General features: G+C 34.6%; 1 protein-coding gene and 1 pseudogene across 9 annotated transcripts in view; both read left to right on the forward strand.

Annotated features, from left to right (window-relative positions):
* The window catches only part of LOC486076 (disintegrin and metalloproteinase domain-containing protein 20), a 160795-nt gene that overhangs the window by 119054 nt on the left and 24762 nt on the right, over window positions 1-16979 (forward strand). The window lies entirely within an intron of this gene.
* Window positions 6251-6350, forward strand: LOC119865993 (annotated as a pseudogene).

The raw sequence follows: 16979 nt of genomic DNA on the forward strand, positions 1-16979 counted from the left end.
TAAAAATTAATATCTTTTTCATTGTAACTTCAAACAAATTAAATTTTTAAAACTAATACCAAAAAAGTCACAATTTTTAAAAAATGTTAAATTCTTTTTGAAATAGGTGGCAGAACTGGTATCAATGTGGGAGGGCAGGTTTGAACGGATTCAATTCTGAGGAAATATTCCTTTTGGTGATCCCTAGGAGCCACCTATGCAAATTATTGGTTAATATCTTAACAAATTTAGCTACCTATCAAGGAAAGTTTGATGAATGTTTAAAATAAGGAATATTGCTTTTAATAAATATAAATAGAGAAATTTACGATGTGTCATTTGTCGATCTCATTTCAAGAAGTCACTTTCCGCATTATGTAGCCAGTTATTATCTAGCATTTTAAAAATTCCCTTAGGGGCAGCCCGGGTGGCTCAGCGGTTTACTGCAGTCTTCAGCCCAGGGTGTGATCCTGGAGACCCAGGATGGAGTCTCACGTCAGGCTCCCTGCATGGAGCCTGCTTCTCTCTCTGCCTGTGTCTCTGCCTCTCTCCCTCTCTCTGTGTCTCTCCTGAATAAATAAATAAAATCTTTAAAAAAAATTCCCTTAGTCACAGCTTTAAGGAAAATATATGCAATAGCTTTAGTTATGTTGGTATATGCCAGAAAATATCAAAATCAGATTTGTCAATTTAGTATGTTTAGATTTTGGCTAGAATCATTGAAATTCTGGGATCTGAATCTTTTGAGTAATGTCTATCTTAAACATTCCTTGATTTATTAAAAGCAAACTACTTTGGCCATGTAGCGGCTCTTTCTCTGAACAGTATTATTTTTTTATTGATTGATTTCTGTATCCTTGTACCACCCTCTTCCTACTTTCCCCCACCCCCAGCCCCCAGCAACCACTTTTCAACTCATTTCTATGAGTTCAATTTGTTTAAATTCTACATGTTAAGTAATACCTCATGGAATTTTTTTTCTCTGACTTGTTTTACTGAGTGCAGTGCCTTCCAGATTCATCCACATTGCTGTAGAAGACAACGTTTCTTAAGGTTGAGTAATTTTCTGTTGGATATATATGATATTTTGCTTATCCATTGACTTGTGGATGGATACAGTTTGTTTCCATACCTTGGCTGTTGTAAATAATGTTGCAGTGAACACTGGACTGCATGTATCTCTGAGATTGTGGTTTTTAACTTCTTTGGATATACCCAGAAGTGGAATTGCTGGGTCATATGGTAGTTGTCTTTTAACTTTTTTAGGAACCATTCTATTTTCCATTGTGGCTGCATAGTTTGCCTTCCCACCAACAGTGTACAAGGGTTCTCTTCTTCCACTATTCATCAGAATTTGCTCGATCTTATCTTTTTATAATAGACATCCTGACAAGTGCAAGGTGATATCTCATTGTAGTTTTGACTTGCATTTCCCTGAGGATTACTGATGTTGAGCATCTTTTCATGTACTTGTTGGCTATTTATATGTTTTTGGAAAATGTCTATTCAGGTTTTTTGCCCATTTTTAATTGGGTTATTTGGGTTTTTCCTGTAGAGCTGCATGAGTCCTGGTATATTTTTTATTAACCCATTATGTGATACATGCTTTGCAAATATTTTCTCCCATTCCATACATTGCCTTTTCATTTTGCTCATAGTTTTTAGGGAGTTTTGTTTGTTTTTGCTTTTGCTTTTGCTGTACCAAGAGTCTTTGAAAAATATTGCTTTGATTGGGAGAGGAGTTTCATATTCATGATGATATTTCAGAATAATGGTACATTGAACAGTTTGCACCTGAGTGATGATTATCAGAAATATCTCACAAGTGTGTATCATATTTAATATTATGTACAGTGCTTAATACAAAGATGATACTATTAGAGAGATTAAAAAACACATTAAAAATTTTTTAATTGTTATAAACAAACTCAAAATAGAAGAATATAGGTTAAACATTATAAAAATGGCATATAAACCAAAAAAATAAAAAAAATAAAAAAAATAAAAATGGCATATGAAAACAACTAATAACTGAGTAAATAAGTATTTGTTTCTTATGCACTTTAGTAGACAGGCCAAGTACCAAGTGATTCATGCAAAAACTCCTCCTTCAATAAAATGTATTAGCTAGTGGTGTATGTATGTCGCAGGGTCTAAAGCAGAGTAGGAGGCAACCTATGCCAGCTTCTCAGTATCGTTTACAAAAAATGCATGTAGTGTTGCCTTTCAGCTAGCTGGTTGCTGTCAGATTCTTTTGGTTTCTGTTGTTCAGATGGTTCAGGCAGCCTGGTTTGGGTCATATGACAAGAAAAATTTTAAAGACGTCTTATTCACATAATTATATGGCTTCACTGAGACCAGGGTGTTTCAAAGATTACTTGTCATCGAAATCTGAACCCAGTACATCCTATATGATAGAAAGGATCCTGTGGGTTGCCTGCACTCTGTCTTTCATGACTGTGTTCTGTTTTACCCTCACTACATCTTTACATGAGCATACCCTGTGGGATTTCATAAGTCCTTTAATTTACCTGGCACATGTAATTCCAAGTAGTAATACCATTGTGCTCATTTTACAAATTTAAAATATAGAGAATTCTCCACTTTATGGTCAGGAATAACAAGAGTGCCCACTACCACCACTGCAATTGAATATTGTTCTGATCATTATGGTAAGTGCCATTAAAAATAAATAGAAATGCAAGCTGTAAATATTACAATTCCTTCAGAAACCATGATGTATATACCAAGAAATTTTAACAGGATCAACTGAGAAAACTCAAATTCGAGAGAGCTTAATAAAGTAGCCTGTGTTTGAGGTCTCTACTATCATGCTCATGCCCTTCACTGGAAGGACTCATGGGACTCAGGAAACCAGTTATGGGACACATGGGTGGCTCAGTGGTTGAGTGTCTGCCTTTAGCTCAGGTCATGATCCCAGGGTCCTGGGAACGAGTTCCACATCAGGGTCCCCACAAGGGTCCTGCCTCTCCCTCTGCCTATGTCTCTGCCCCTCTCTCTCTTTGTGTCTCTCATCAATAAATAAATAAAATCTTAAAAAAAATAAAGCAGTTACACTCATGCTTCTTGTTACAAAGAAAGAGATTAAAAATCAGAAAGGGAAAAAGACACATGGGACAAACTCCAGGGGAAACCCGGCACAAATTTCCAAGTGTTGTCTCCCAGTGGAGTCACATGGACATGCTTAATTTTCACAGCAAGAATGTAGAACAGCATGTGCAAAGTATTGCCAATCAGAATTTCACCCAAGTTTTGGTGTCCAGGATTTTAATTGGGAGGTCAGACACATTGGCAGGCAGCAACTATGTGGTTTCATTAGCAATGCTTATGAATTAAGTAATTCTTAGAAGTCCATCAGCTTTTTATAGTAGGTTTGGAATCTTAGAAAACTAGCATAATTATTTAAGGAGTTCTTCAATTATAGAAAGGAATTATTTTTGATACATTAACAAGTACTTTTTCAAGACATACTAACAATGTCATCGATCATTCTAGGCTGAGACTATTGTGTAAACAATACAGACAAGTCCACCAGTCTCTTGGAACATGTATTATGTCTATTGGTGAATAGAGGATCAATATTAATGTGAATTGAAATACATTTGTAGTTTTTATATATCACCACGTTAACTTTTCTGCCTGAAAACCTGCAACTCCATAGCAATTTCAACAAATCAAATATGTAGTTACTGAGAATAGGTACATACAAGGCATTCTCCTAGGTGCTGTGAATATATGTTTAGTTTATAACTGAGTTAGATAAAAAATTAATACATGAAAAAATACATTATTTCAGCTATCACAAGATAAGCTATAAAGATAAATACATTATTTATCAAAATCCACCTTTTATTCTGTGCTTAGAACCCAATGACCAGTATTGCTGGATACTTCAAACAATGCTATATATTAGGTTTGATGAACCTTGTTATACATATAGGAAACTTGAGACTAGGAGAACTGAAGTATTCTGAGAGACATAAAAATAATACATACCAGGGCTTGGAATTAACTATTCTATAAAACCCAGGTCCTTTATATCAGTGCTTGTCAAAATATTTCAATGAAGGAACATAGATCCATTGAGGGCCAATACTTTTTTTACTATTTTATTTTCTTAATTTCTTTAATTGGGGTTCAATTTGCCAACATATAGCATAACACCCAGTGCTCATCCCGTCAAGTGCCCCCCTCAGTGCTCATAATCCAGTCACCCCAACCCCCCCCCACCTCCCCTTACACTACCTCTTGTTCTTTTCCCAGAGTTAGGTGTATCTCATGCTTTGTCACCCTCACCGATATTTTTCTCTCCTTTCCCTTTATTCCCTTTCACTAATTCTTATATTCCCCAAATGATGAGACCATATAATGTTTGTCCTTCTCTGATTGACTTTTATTTCACTCAGCATAATAACCCTCCAGGTCCATCCACATTGAAGCAAATGGTCTATCCACATTGAAGCAATTGTCATTTCTAATGGCTGAGTAATATTCCATTATCTACATAGACCACATCTTCTTTATCTATTCATATTTCTTTTTTCTTAATAATTTATTTATGAAAGACACACAGAGGCAGAGACACAGGCAGAGAAGCAGGCTCCATGCAGGGAACCCGATGTGGGACCCGATCCCTGGACTTCAGGATCACGCCCTGCACTGAAGCATGGCGCTCAACCACTGAGCCACCCAGGCGTCCCTATCCATTCATATTTCGATGGACACCGAGGCTCCTTCCACAGTTTGGCTATTGTGGACATTGCTGCTATAAACATTGGGGTACAGGTGTTCCAGCGTTTCACTGCATCTGTATCTTTGGGGTAAATCCCCAGCAGTGCAATTGCTAGGGTCATAGGGCAGCTCTATTTTTAACTCTTTGAGGAACCTCCACACAGTTTTCCAGACCGGCTGCACCAATTCACATTCCCACCAACAGTGCAAGAGGGTTCCCCTTTCTCCACAGCCTCTCCAACATTTGTTTTTTCCTGTCTTGTTAATTTTCACCATTCTCACTGGTGTGAGGTGGTATCTCATCGTGGTTTTGATTTGTATTTCCCTGATGGCAAGTGATGTGGAGCACTTTCTCGTGTGCTTGTTGGCCATGTCTATGTCTTCCTCTGTGAGATTTCTCTTCATGTCTTTTGCCCATTTCATGATTGGATTGTTTGTTTCTTTGCTGTTAGGTTTAATAAGTTCTTTATAGATCTTGGAAACTAGCCCTTTATCTGATAGGTCATTTGCCAATATCTTCTCCCATTCTGTAGGTTGTCTTTTAGTGTTGTTGACTGTATCCTTTGCTGTGCAGAAGCTTCTTATCTTAATGAAGTCCCAATCATTCATTTTTGCCTTTGTTTCTCTTGCCTTCATGGATGTATCTTGCAAGAAGTTGCTGTGGCCAAGTTCAAAAAGGGTGTTGTCTATGTTCTCCTCTAGGATTTTGATGGAATCTTGTCTCACATTTAGATCTGTCATCCATTTTGAGTTTAACTTTGTGTCTGGTGTAAGAGAATGGTCTAGTTTCATTCTTCTGCATGTGGATGTCCAATTTTCCCAGCACCATTTATTGAAGAGACTGTCTTTTTTCCAGTGGATAGTCTTTCCTGCTTTGTCAAATATTAGTTGACCATAGAGTTGAGGGTCCATTTCTGGATTTTCTATTCTGTTCCATTGATCTATGTGTCTGTTTTTGTGCCAGTACCACACTGTCTTGATGACCACAGCTTTGTAGTACAACCTGAAATCTGGCATTGTGATGCCCCCAGATATGGTTTTCTTTTTTAATATTCCCCTGGCTATTCAGGGTCTTTTCTGATTCCACACAAATCTTAAGATGATTTGTTCCAACTCTCTGAAGAAAGTCCATGGTATTTTGATAGGGATTGCATTAAATGTGTAAATTGCCCTGGGTAGCATTAACATTTTCACAATATTAATTCTTCCAATCCATGAGCATGGAATATTTTTCCATCTCTTTGTGTCTTCCTCAATTTCTTTCAGAAGTTTCTGTAGTTTTTAGGGTAAAGATCCTCTACCTCTTCGGTCAGGTTTCTTCCTAGGTATCTTACGCTTCTCGGTACAATTGTAAATGGGATTGACTCCTTAATTTCTCTTGCTTCAGTCTCATTGTTAGTGTATAGAAATGGAGGGCCAATACTTTTATAAACTACAATGAAATTAAACTAATAGAAATATAAAAATTTCTAAATTATGTAAAAATGTAAGCCAAATTTTCTCTACTTAAAGCACACAAGAGTTGTATGAAAGGACAAAAGGTCAACTCTATCTCTGGCCTGACAACACCCATATGGGGAAGGCATTGCCACCTATTTTGTGTCATCTAACCATTCTTTGGGATACCTGGCTGGCTCAGTAGGAGAAGCATGGGACTCTTGATCTCAGAGTTATGGGTTTGTGCCTCATGTTAGGTGTAGATATTACTTCAAAAAATTAAATTAATTAAAAATATTTCTGTCAAATTACTAAACAAATTTCCAAAATTTATCTCAATTGCTGTACTTTTCTCATCAAAAATTGGTAACAAATGGTTGACAGTACTGCCCTGGTCTTCAAGCCATACTTAGTAGAACTGCTTTCCACTCTGCCATGTTCTGAACATTTCCAGAGTGCTCTAGTGGAATTTCTGATATTTTGTATACAGGAAAAATTTTTATGTATTATGAAATAATATCTGAAGGCACAAATGTTCATGGTGGGTAGCAGTCTTAAATAAACATGTCTAATTAAAACAAAAGCTGCATTTGTTTGTTTGTTGAGATGTCTATGGGAGATAGGTCAAACAGACTGATTATGAAAATTCTTTTGTTTAGGAATATGAGTTTGATTGTATAGTAAATAAGGAACAATTTTATGCATTTAACTTTCAAGAGATTCCCTTTTAAAGTGAATTCAAAATGCCATAGTGCTTTACATTTGGCCCATATATATGTTGAAGTGAAGAATATTGCATAGGCCTACAAGAAATTGTTTGTATGTATTATATTTATTGGTACTTATCTAGAAAAAAGATGTAAAACACTTTTTAGAAAGCAAATATGCTAGTGGTATACTTAGAACTTAGCTAATCATTTTAGTTGTTTTATTTATAACCAATTCTAAAGACAGTATATTATTTAAAGAGATGCATGAGTATTGAGATAATTAAGCATGAAATTTGGAAATATGGTGATTTAAATATGGGCATTTCATTATTAATATGTAGATATAGGTTTTTATATATTCACGTTGTGTTGATTCACAATTGAAAGTTGATCAGCCAGTGTCCAGCTAAAGAAATAACTGTATACTTTACCATTTTCCTGCATTCCTTTAAAATATTAGAGATGAGAATATATGTTGTTCACCTCTAGTCTCTACTACAATTCTTTAACCATATTGTTTTTATTGAGGTTATACAAGAATTTTGGTGAAATGAACCTTCTACCCAGGAAAAAATAAGCAGTATTGATCCATGTGAGATTTTGTACAGATCACAAAAGGTGTGGAAACCCTTGAAGCTCCAGAGATCCAAAGTTTAAGAACTTTGATTGAAGGCTTGTCTGTCTAAATACATCATCCCCTTAAATGTCTGATCCTTACCAAGATACTTTAGTTAACATTACTCTCAAAAATTCTCTAATTCTTCCTTCCATTTATGCTGAGTATATATACATATATGTGGAGGCTTTTCTTGACTCTTGGCAGGAGTCAGTAAAAAAGAAAGACATCTCTAATTTATTAACAGTCTTTAGTAAATCAAACTAAACGAAGAGTTAGTGTTAGGCTAAGACCACAAAAGGAATAATTGCTCAAACCTCATATTTCTGCTAGTGAAATCTCATTGCACTTATTAATTAATCAAATAAGATCCTCTTTTCTTTTTGCTAATCATCTAATAAGATTTACTGAAATATATAACAGTTTATTCATTTATTTAAAACATATTTACTGAATGTCTTCTCTCTACTGGTGATTAATCTGGCTATAAGATAGACAAAATATCATGTTCTCATTAAGTTTATATTAATGGTGCCTTACTGAACAATGGACATAAGGAATAAGTATTTTTATGTATGCTATTAAAGGGTAATAAATTATTTACAAAAAATTGGGAGCAAGAAAGAGAGCTAAGACTTTCCAGGGGATGAGAGAAGTTGTAATTTCAAGGAGAACTATCTGAGCAGAGCTAACAGAGAGCAATAGGAAAAGGACTTAGCAAGTATGAATATCCTATGATAGAGATTGAGGAACATTGAGTGTGATTAACATGGAGGAATGAGGGAGAGTAATAGGAGATAAACTCAGAGAGGAAAAGAGGATGAGGTGGGTGGGTACCATCATAAAGACTTTCACTTTTACTTTTAAGTGAAAAGAGGAGCAATTGCATGATTTTCAGTGGAAGAGCAGATTATTTATCTTTCAAAAGTGCATCCGGTAGTATAAGCTAAGAAGTGTGGCCAAATTTGGAGGTTATTCCACTAATGACAGTGAATGGTGATAATGATTGAGTGCGAGGTTACAGAAGTGAAAGTAGTAAAAAATACAGATTTTGCATATATTTGGAAGGCAGAACAAACGTATTTCCTGAATTCCTTGGTGTGAGATATTAGAGAAAGCAATGGATGAAATTTGATCTCAAGATGTTATCTAAGCATCTTGAAAGATGAGGCTCCCATCAAGCTGGACTGGATAAAGTTATGAATTGAGCAGATTTTAGGGAAAGGTCAGGTGTTGAATTTTGGAGTCCAGGAGTAAAGTCTGTATGGAAACATATATTTAAATATCACCAGGATGTTGAAGAAATGTGAAACCATAAGACTGAATAGATATCACAAACAATATAAGTATAGGTGGAGGGCTAAGTTCCTAAGCACATAGAGTTATTTTTTCCCACATTGGAGTCATAACAATGACTTTTTCTTTGTATTTTTTTTAATTTATTGCTACTTTTTAGTAAAATATCTTATTTTTATCTATGTAATTCTGAAAGCTATACTAACACTAAAAATGAATATGTATTCCCAATTAAGATTGAATATGCATTCAGATAGCCATTGGAAAAAAATGAATAAACAAAAAGCAGAATCAGATTTATAAATGCAGAAAATAAACTGATGGTTGCCAGAGGGGAGGTGGTGAGGAGGTTGAGCAAAATGGGTGAGGGGCATGGGAAAAAAATTTCCAGTTATGGAATGAATAAGTCATGAGAATAAAAGTCACAGTATAAGGAATATAGTCAGTGATATCGTAATAGTGATATATTGGGAGATTTGGTAGCTGTGGTGAACATAGCATAATGTATAAACTTGTCAAATCACTATGTTGTACATCTGAAACTAACATATCATTATGTGTCAACTATACTAAAAAAAAAAAAAGACTATATGCTATGAAGTGAAATAATGCATTTAAAATATATTTTAGTTCAAAATTTTTACTGTCTCTTTAAAAATCGAAATTATTTGATTCTATTTCATGTCTTATGAATACAGCAGTGGTTTGATCTAAAAATAAAATACTAATCTCTAAGGGCTTAATTTTCTTGAAGAGCTAAGATTTTTAAAGTAAATGAGATTTTATACTTTAATCACACAGCTGTGATACTATATATCTTTCTCTAACGTGGTGGTATATTATTTAATCTTGATTCTAGGATTAGCCAGGTTTTCAGAATGATAGAAATATACAAAAACATAAAGAATATTTTTTAGGATGGCAAGGATCATGAGGGCAGAAGTTTCTTTTTGTCATATATGTGCTTTTGGCATGCATAAGATTTTCTGGTACATAGGAGCCACTCAAAAATATTTGTTGAAAGAATAAAAATTAAAATTACCATCTACCTCAGCTGCATCTCACTCTGCTAAAAGTACAATTTAAAAATCTGTTATTTCATTCATCAAAATGGTAGCAGGAACTATATTTCATTTCAACATGTTACCTGATGATCTGTAATTCTCTTTTAACATTAGTAAGAAATCTTAGCCAATGCCCAGTCAAAATATCCTGTGTGTTAGTCACGATGTGAAGAGCAATAAGACCAAAAGAAAAAGGCCAACAGTCACATTAAAGATGGATATTCTTTTAATGATAAATAAAACACATAGAAAGAAATTTCAGAAGTCAAAGCAGGAGCTCTAAGATGAGGGATGACTGGGTGGCTCAGCAGTTGAGTGTCTAACTTTTGCTCAGGAACTGATCCTGGTCCTAGGATCGAGTCCCACAACAGGCTCCTTGTGAGGAACTTGCTTCTCCCTCTATCTGTGTCTCTGCCTCACTCTGGGTGTCTCTCGTGAATAAATAAATACAAACTTTAAAAAAAAAAATAAAAGGGAAGGTCTCAGATGCAAGTATAGGATTTCTGGGTTCCCCAATCTAGCACTTTCAGTTTTTCTGGATAAAATTAGCATAAAGAGCCTGGAGTTTAACTAAATTTCATACTTAATATATAGGAAAAATAATATATCAATAAAAGGAGAATGGTCATTATGAAATAAAAACAAAATAATAAAAAATAACTCAGTGAATAGATTGATAATAATATTTATTTTGCATCATCCCGACAAAGATGTAGTTGAACTATTTTACTGGGTTCAGTCTACTTGTACTCATGGTCTTTGCTGAGTGTAAATAGTTGCAATAATCACTTGAAGTCATTCAACTGATTTCTTTTGGCTTAACTACTATTTTTTAAATTTTGTACTCTATTACAATTTCGCTTCCCATGGGCTTTCCTACAGTTAGAGAGTCAACATTCAACACAAATTATTCAAACCCACTTGGCATTTGAATTTAACATTGACAATGAATAAAGTGTCATATTTTGTCCTTGAAGGTTTTGGAAATGTGTGTTACTTTGTTTCCTAGAGACCAATCAGCACAGATTGTTCTGAAAAAACTGAGTTTCTGGAGAAGTCATTCTATAATACAAATTTACCAGGAAGTTACCATGAGTGGCCCATGGAGTGAGTAGAACAAGGACTCCAAGATGAGACAGCATATGTGATAAATTACAAAGCATGTGTGTTCTGAGTACAATAAGAAATTTAATTTTCTACTATTAACAATGGAGACTAAGAAAAATTGTATAACACTGGTGGGGAAAACAAGATGAAGGATGAAGAGGAGGCAATTATCAATCACAAGTGATAAAAAAAATAAGAAACATAAATAGCTTTAAAACATGTATTAAAACCATTTGTGTGGGAAACAAACAAAGGGTTACAGAAGTGGAGGTGGTGGGGTAGGGTAACTGGGTGACCGGGCATTACAGAGGGTGCACTATTAGATGAGCACTAGGTGTTATACTATATGGTGGCAAATTGAATTTAAATTTTAAAAAAAAGCATTTGATATGGAAGTTCAGTGAGGGGATCCCTGGGTGGCGCAGCGGTTTGGCGCCTGCCTTTGGCCCAGGGCGCGATCCTGGAGACCCGGAATCGAATCCCACGTCGGGCTCCAGGTGCATGGAGCCTGCCTCTCTCTCTGCCTGTGTCTCTGCCTCTCTCTCTCTCTCACTGCGTGCCTATCATAAATAAATAAAAAAAAAAAAATTTAAAAATAAAATAAGAAAAAAAAAAGGAAGTTCAGTGAGGAGAGTGTGCAAACAATAAGTAGAACATAAAGAATAATGCAGAAAAACTTTCAAAATATGAACAAATAATAGCAGAGATATAGATTATTCAAAATAAAAGATTCTTTGAAAAAAATTTAAGAAAGAATTATAGAAAATTTATTAAAAATAAAAAATAGTAGGGGATCCCTGGGTGGCTCAGCGGTTTAGCGTCTGCCTTTGATCCAGGGCGTGATCCTGGAGTCCCGGGATGGAGTCCCGGGATCGAGTCCCACGTGGGGCTCCCGGCATGGAGCCTACTTCTCCCTCCTCCTGTGTCTCTGCCCCTCTCTCTCTCTCTCAAATAAATAAATAAAATTTATTTTTTAATAAATTAAAATTATTTTTTAAATAAAATTTAAAAATAGCATACACAAAAATGATACGTAGATCATAAAAATGATACGTAGAAAGCCCAGACATAAACTCACAATTACATAGTCAATTGATCTTCAACAAAGCAGGAAAGCATATATAATGGGGAAAAAAGTCTCTTCAACAAATGGTATTGGGAAAACTGGACAGCTACGTGCAAAAGAATGAAACTGGACCACTTTCTTATACCACACACAAAAAATGAATTCAAAATGGATTAAAGGCTTAAATGTGAGACCTGAAACCACAAAAATCCTAGAAGAGAACACAGGCAGTAATTTCACGGACATCAGCCATAGCAACTTCTTTCTAGATGTGTCTCCTAAGGCAAAGGAAATAAAAGTAAAAATAAATATTCGGCCTCCATCAAAATAAAAAGCTTCTGCACAGCAAAGGAAACAACCAACAAAACTAAAAGGCAACCTACAGAATGGGAGAAGATATTTCCAAATGACATATCTGATATATTAGTATCTAAAATATATGAAGAACTTATATAAATCAAAACTCATAAAAACCCAAATTATTCACTTTAAAAAGAGCAGAAGAAATGAACAGACATTTCTCTCAAGAAGACATCAAAGTGGCCAACAGGTACATAAAAAGATGTTCAACATCACTCATTATCAGAGAAATGCCAATCAAAACTACGATGAGACATCACTTCATGCCTATCAGAATGACTAAAATAAAAAACACAAGGGGCACCTGGGTGGCTCAGTCTGTTAAGTATCTGACTCTTGATTTTTGGCTCAGGTCATGATCTTGAGGTCCTGAGTGGAGCCTCACATGGACTCCGCACTCAGTAGGAAGTCTGTTTGAGGATTCCCTATCTCCTTCTCCCTGTACCCCTCTCCCAACTTGCTGTCTCTCTCTAGAATAAATGAATAACTCTTTTGAAAAATTAAAAATAAAATCAAAAATCAAGAAAAAATGTTGGTAAGGAAATGTAAAAAAAAAAAAAAAAAAACTTTTGCACTGTTGGTGGGAATGCAAACTGGTGTAGCCACTGTGGAAAATAGGATGGAGTTTCCTCACAAAAGTTAAACATAGGCATACCCTAAGATCTGACTATCACACTACTGTGTATTTACTGAAAGAGTACAAAAACACAAATTCAAAGTAATACATGCACCCCTATATTTATAGCAGCATTATTTACTATAGCCAAATTATGGAAGCAAACGAAGTGTCCATCAATGGATGAATGGATATGGAAGATGTGAAATATGTATATTATAAACATTATATATTTATGTAATGGTATATTATTCAGCCATAAAAAAGGATGAAATCTTGCCGTTTGCCACACAACATGCATGGATCTAGAAAGTATGCTAAGTGAAATAAGTCAATCAGAGAAAAACAAATACCTAATGACTCATGCATATGTGGAATTTAAGAAACAAAACAAATAAGCAGAGGAAAAAAAGAGAGAGACAAGCCACAAACAGACTATTAACTATAGAGAACAAGCTCATGGTTACCAGAGGGGAAGTGGATAGGGGGATGGATTTAAATAGGTAAAGAGGGTTAAGGAGTATACTTGTGATGAGCATTAGATGATGTATGGAATTGTTGAATCACTATATTGTACACCAGAAACTAATATAACAGTATGTTAACTGTACCAGAATTAAAATAAAATTTAAAAATAAAATAAAAGATAGCACTAAGAAAATATGTAAGGAACTATTATGAGGACATATGTATAAATAAAATAAGAAATGATAAGACAATATTATGGCCAGTATTTTGGATTTAATTTAAAATTTAACTAAAGGGAAAAATCCCAAAATAAGTGTAAATACCCAAATCAACCATAGACTGTATAGAAAATCAATGACCATTAGATAACATACAACTACTTATGAGCAGGGAGTCAGATGGACTCAATCCCAGGATACAGAAATAATGACTTGAGCTGAAGGCAGACACTCAACAGACTAAGCTACCCAGTCACCCTTAAATGTGATTTTTTTAAATATCAGAAACATATTCATGCCTTTAACTACTAGATCATTTTTTTACTATATGTTTATTGGGGATGAGTGACAGCAATCCCCAATAGTAAAATATACATACATACATAAATAATTATAAATATTTTTAAGATAATAATTTCCATGGCCCATTTACTTTTTCCTGAAATTTATTTTCTATTCCCTACTAAACATAAAGGGTTTTTTGTTTTGTTTTGTTACCAGTTTTAAAGAGGGAATGTTTTCCAAACTATTCTGTCAGAGTCTTTAATCTGGTAAGTAATGAAAACTTCACTTCTCACATTGTTACTTTTGAAACTGTCAAGAAACACAAGTCAATGTTAATTTAAGAATTGTTTATGTAGGTGGCAAAATAAATTTTTAAATGCTATTTTTTATTATAAGTCACAGAGTTGGACACATACATCTATGGCCTAATGGCCACTAGTATGAAAGAAACTTTGTCTTGTAATAAATTGTCTCCTCAGCTACAGACAGTTCCTCCACAATTGATCAACAGTTTGTGGTATGATCCATTTCATCATTCTAGCTTTCAGTAAGCCAATTAATTCAAAGTAAGCGAAGTACCATCCTTATATCTTTTAAGAGATTTCAAATATAAAAGTTCACTTTGACTTTGTCTTACTATTGAGATTTAACACATTTTGTAGGATTTATTAAATTGGATTCAATTAAATTATTAATTTATCATTTATAAGTAGGTTCTAGAGGAAATATAAAAATGTCTAGCCTTTTGAAATTTCCATTCCTATTCAAGCAGACACAACACACTAATTTTTAAGATAATTATGAGATTTTTCTTTTTCCACATTAATTGATGTGAGAGGTCAAATTGTTACTGAACCCTGAAATCAGATTCTTGTGTCCAATATATGTCAGAAGCCAACCTCTAAGTCCCTGAGTTTGAGGCAGAGTAAAGTTTTATTATCAGAAGGGCAATCCACTATGAAGATAGAGGAGTATTCCCAAATCTGCTTTCTCTTTTTGAGCCTATAAACAGCTTGAATATGACTAGCATAGTATATAGGGGAAAGAGCAGAAACTGGATGGATCCCAAAGTTTCTGAAGGGCATCTTGAAACTTCTCAAATGATCTTGAAACTTCTAGAAGTTATGTGCTGTTCTGGACATCCTGGCACCATTCACAGTCCTGGCTCCATACACACTAAATCTCATGTCTAATATCAGCAAGACAGAAGTAACCAATTGGCATCCTACTCCTGGTCCCTGAAATTAACTTTAGGAAAAAGAATGAAAGGACGAAGTTTACAATTCTTTCAAGGTGTGAAGAAATCTGACCATGTGCAGTGTGTGAAATTACTATGGAGAAAAAGCCTGGTAAAAGTTTAAGCAAATAGAGAAACATATACCCAAGTTCCAGGTCATGTGCTCTTTTAGACAGTTGCAAATAATACAGAAAGTGGCTTTTTATTTCCCCTTAGAGATTAAGATTCCACCTCTTTTTCACATACAGCTCTCCCACAAATCTTAGGTGATAGAAATTTTGGAAAAACTGTTTTCCAAAAGATTTCTATCTTGTGTGGATCCTCTTGGGAAGGCATGGCTGCTAATGACTAATTCACCCACTCAAAGTTCTATCAGAAGCCAGCTGAGTCTCAGACCCTGAGACTACCCCTCAAGTTTCTATTTAAAGTAATAAGAAAGTCATGAAACAATGTTCCATTTGACCACAACCCTTAAGTAATTCTAAAACATATTTGGAGACTGTTTTATATTCTTGAAAGCCAATTTATTTTATATGTCTATTGGTTAATATCAGGAGTGACAGACTACAACAGCTTTAATATCTGTTGATTTTCTTCACTGAAGTATAATTGATGTATTATATTAGTAGCAGGTGCATGATGTAGCAATTTGGTATTTATATGCATTAAGAAATGATCACCATGATAAGTCTAGCTACCATTTGTCACCATACAGTTTTTTTTAAAAGATTGATTGATTGATTGATTTCAAAAAGAGAGTGTGTCTGTGTGTGTGTCACAAATGAGAGGAGGGGCAGAGGGAGAGGGAGGGAATCTCAAGCAGACTCCCCACTGAATATGGAGCCCAACACGGGACTGATCTCCCCATTCTGAGATCATGAGCCAAAATCAATAGTCAGATGCTTAAAACTGAGCCACCCAGACTCCCTTACCATGCTTAGTCTTTACAATATTATTGACTACAATCCCTATGCTGTATATTACATCTTCACGTCTTATTATTTTATAACTGGAAGATTGTACCTCTTCATTCCCTTCACTTATCTCATCCCGCCTCCCCTCTGACAACCATCAGTTTGTTCTATGTATTTTTCAAGTACTTTCATATTTATTCTCTAATTGGATATTTCCAATAAAAATATGTGGTTGATAAATATGAATGACCTACTTAAGAAATAAAAAATAAAAACACTTTAAAAACATTTGCTCTAAGCAAAACTATAGGTAGGTTTGGGACCAGAAGCGAGATGAAAATAAGACCATTAGTAAGTTTTTATTTCACAAGTATTGCTGCCTAAACTTTTATTCCACCACAAACCAAATACCCACTATGCCTGAAGTATATACATGTGATACAATTAATGTTAAACTCTTTTGCCAGATTACTTTTTAATTTTTAATCCCCTATGTGATTATTCTGACAAGATGTAAAATTACAATGAAGTTAGCATAAGCAACTATTACATTGTTGATTTTTAATACTCATGTCTAGCTATTGTAAAATATCTCAACCACCATCTAATTTTACAATTCTGTTTCACACTTTATCATCTGTATAGTCAAGTCCTTCCATATTTCAGCCAAATAAGAAATTTCAATACATATTCAGTAGTTCCTGTTCACAACTAAAATGCTGAGGCGGTAAATTTCCCATTATTCTGGGAGCTTTTTTTTTTAGTATAAAAAGTGTTTATAACACAAGTTGTTACCTGAAACCCATTTGAATTTCAAACCTCTGCTTCCTAAATCATGTGAATTTCTTTATCAA

Source organism: Canis lupus, chromosome 25 (genome assembly GCF_011100685.1).
Source record: "Canis lupus familiaris isolate Mischka breed German Shepherd chromosome 25, alternate assembly UU_Cfam_GSD_1.0, whole genome shotgun sequence".
NCBI classification, from domain to species: domain Eukaryota; kingdom Metazoa; phylum Chordata; class Mammalia; order Carnivora; family Canidae; genus Canis; species Canis lupus.